The sequence below is a fragment of the Lonchura striata genome, chromosome 24 (assembly GCF_050655825.1).
Source record: "Lonchura striata isolate lonStrDom1 chromosome 24, ASM5065582v1, whole genome shotgun sequence".
NCBI lineage: Eukaryota > Metazoa > Chordata > Aves > Passeriformes > Estrildidae > Lonchura > Lonchura striata.
This window is the reverse complement of record NC_140726.1, coordinates 2,948,106-2,951,618: the sequence shown is the minus strand read 5'-3', so window position 1 is coordinate 2,951,618 and position 3,513 is coordinate 2,948,106.

Genomic DNA, 3,513 nt, shown 5'->3' with positions numbered 1-3,513 from the left:
TGATACAGCTATTATAATCTGCATAATTCTTCTGAGTTCACATACTTAATGGATAGCAAACAGAGTCATTACTGCTGCAACTTCCATCCCTAGGATCTCTACGAGCCATTCACTGCAGTGGTTTTTATTATTCATAGCTTTAGTTATTGATTTTCAGCAGAAGATACATGCTTTTAAGCACCATAAAAGCAAGAGAGGAAAACAAATAGCACTGTTCCAAGATTAATACGCCGCTCATAATAAAAGTATGGCTGTCACATCGAGCCGGTGGAGCCTTGACAAATTCCATGCAAAACGGCTGAGTCGCTTAAGCAGCTCGTTAAATAATTTAAAGGCAAGTTTTACTGGAGGCAGGAAAGTTCTTCCCCAAATCCACTTCCTTCGATTTATGAGTCTGGAGTACGTTAATCAACCCAAGCTGATGCTGCATCCCAGAAGGGCACAGACTGTCTGCAGGGATGGAGGGACATGGGACAGATGAGAAAGTGGCAGACTCCAAGAAGGACAGCAGCAGCTTTAATGTGAAAAGCTCTTTCTTTTATAGACTGTTCTGATACATTTCACCTGATTGTCTAATTAACAAAAACACCTTTCTTATAAACAATCCTCTAGAAGGACAGGAAAACAGAAAGTAAGGAGAACACCACCTGCAGGTTGTTTATAATAGCAAGTTATCATCGCTTCTCTGCAACTCTCTAAAAAGTCTCACAAGTCCGCTGTGAGAAAACTTACCAGGTGTTCTCACCCTCTGACCAGGCTGCCACATCCACAGATAAAGGATATGATGATGTGTGATCCCTGTGTGGAAGGTCTGAGGGACATGGAAGGTTTGAGAGACCTTCCTGTGTGGAAGGTCTGAGGGACATGGGATGTAGGATATAATGAAGTGTGACTCCTGTGTGGAAGGTCTGAGGGACATGGGATGTAGGATATGATGAAGTGTGACCCCTCTGTGGAAGGTCTGAGGGACATGGGATGTAGGATATAATGAAGTGTGACCCCTGTGTGGAAGGTCTGAGGGACATGGGATGTAGGATATAATGAAGTGTGACCCCTGTGTGGAAGGTCTGAGGGACATGGGATGTAGGATATAATGAAGTGTGACTCCTGTGTGGAAGGTCTGAGGGACATGGGATGTAGGATATGATGAAGTGTGACCCCTCTGTGGAGCAAGGATTCTGAGCCATGGGGCAGCTGACAAGCTTGGGTGCAGTGATCATCCATGTTCATGTCATGGGACACCAGGAATCCTCAAGGTGGGGCCCATAAATCTGGAAAGTGCAAGGACAACTCATCCTTCCCCTTTCCCTAGCATTGATTGATTGATTGATTCCCTCCAACACAGGATTGATCCCAAACATTTGATTATGACCCAACACCCTGCCAGAGTCAGGACTGGCTGTGGAGAGACTCCACTCATTGCTCTAATGGATTACCACAGCAAACTCCTGGAATCATTTAGGTTGGAAAAGCCCTCGAAGATCATCCTGTCCAATCCTTAAACCCAGCACTGCCAAGGCCACCACCAGTCCATGTTGCCAAGGGCCTGCACAGCTTCTCAAGCCCTCCGGGGCTTTCTGGGCTACCTAAAAACAGAGGCCAGAAAAAATTAAGAAAATAAAAAGCAGTTCTATTTATTGAAGGGCCTTCAGGTACATTTAGGGCACACAAGGCTACACCCAAAAATGGATGACAGGTCATGGGTTTCACACTTTTGTGAGTTTGGTTCATTTGCATATTGGGGGTTAATCTGCCAATTACAGCTTCAGCTAATGAAGTCATTTACCTCAGGTTTGCTCCCCCAACTCACTTTTGTTTCCATCTCTGGCCTGAGGCAGTGAGGTGTCCTTGACTGCCAGGCCTGGAGAGGAATTGTTGTGTCTGCCCAAATGGGGAAGCAGCAGCTCACACTGTGTGTGGAGTTTAAACACTAAAGAACTGAAGGATTACAAATCGATGAAAAATATAAAAGATGGGGACACCACCACTGCCCTGTTCCAACCCTTCCAGTGAATAAATTCTCCTTCATATCCAACCTAAACCTCCCTGGCACAACTCGAGGTCGTTTCCTCTCATCCTGTGACGTGTTCCCTGCGAGAAGAGAGCAGCCCCCATCTCACCACGAGCCCCATTCTCCCTCCCCGGGCAGACAGAGCTGCCCCAGCAAACCAGGGGGAGATCACAGCTATCAACCCTTGCAAAAAATTCCCAGATTCAGGATATGCCAGATTGAGGATATTCCAGAGCTAAAGACCATCCAGACGTCCGTAATTATTTGCTTTTTTATTGTCATGTAATTGTCCTAACTCTAAATTTTATTACTCTAATTGTATATACTATTTTTATAACCACTTTATTATTATTAAACTTTTAAAATTTTAAAAACCAAGTGATTGGTGTAACAACAACAGCAACAGCAACAGCAACAGCAATAATAATAATAATAATAATAATAATAATAATAATAATAATAGTTTTACCGCGTAGAGCGGGACGCTCCGGTGAGACCTCCGTCCCGCTGGGGGGCGCTGTGGGCGGCAGCACCGGAAGCGGAAGTGCGGGCGGAAGTGCGGGCGGAAGTGGCGGCGCTGCCGGCGGCGGGCCCGGGTGGTGAGTCGGGCCCGGGCTCCCGGTGCGCCGCGTTCGGCTCCGCGCTCCCGGCACCTGCGGGCTCGGTGGAGGGGTCTGGGCGGTGGGGCCTGGCGTACGCGGTGAGGGACCCGTCCCCGTGCCCGGTGAAGGGCCCGTTCAGTGGATGCCCGCTCAAGGGTGGCGGTTTGCTGGGCTCCGGGACTGCGCTTGGCGGGATCCGTGCCTGTCCCGGTTCCTGCTGAGGGGCTGAGCTGTGCCAGCGCTGGCGAGGGCCCGGTCAGGGGGGGCTCTGCTCGGTCTCAGTGCCTGATGAGGAGCCTGGTGTGGGGGTCCCAGGAGACTGTGCCCGGGAACAGAGTCAGGGATACCTGTGTGCCGGGCTGTGTGACTCCGATCAGGGTCCCGGTGTGCCGGGCTGTGTGACTCCGATCAGGGTCCCGGTGTGCCGGGCTGTGTGACTCCGATCAGGGTCTCGGTGTGCCGGGCTGTGTGACCCCGCTGAGCATCCCGGTGTGCCGGGCTGTGTGACTCCGATCAGGGTCTCGGTGTGCCGGGCTGTGTGACCCCGCTGAGCATCCCGGTGTGCCGGGCTGTGTGACTCCGATCAGGGTCTCGGTGTGCAGGGCTGTGTGACCCGCTGAGAGCCCGGTGTGCCGGGCTGTGTGACCCGCTGAGCATCCCGGTGTGCCGGGCTGTGTGACCCGCTGAGCATCCCGGTGTGCCGGGCTGTGTGACCCCGCTGAGCATCCCGGTGTGCCGGGCTGTGTGACCCGCTGTCCGTCAAGGCTCCGCTCTGTTGGGCTCTGTGAGCCCCGCTGAGCGTCCCGCTCTCTCTGTCTGACCCAGCCCAGCCCAGGGAGGGCTCCGGGCCGGCCGGGCTCTGTGAGTGCCAGTTCCGCTGAGGTTTCGGGGTGATCGAGC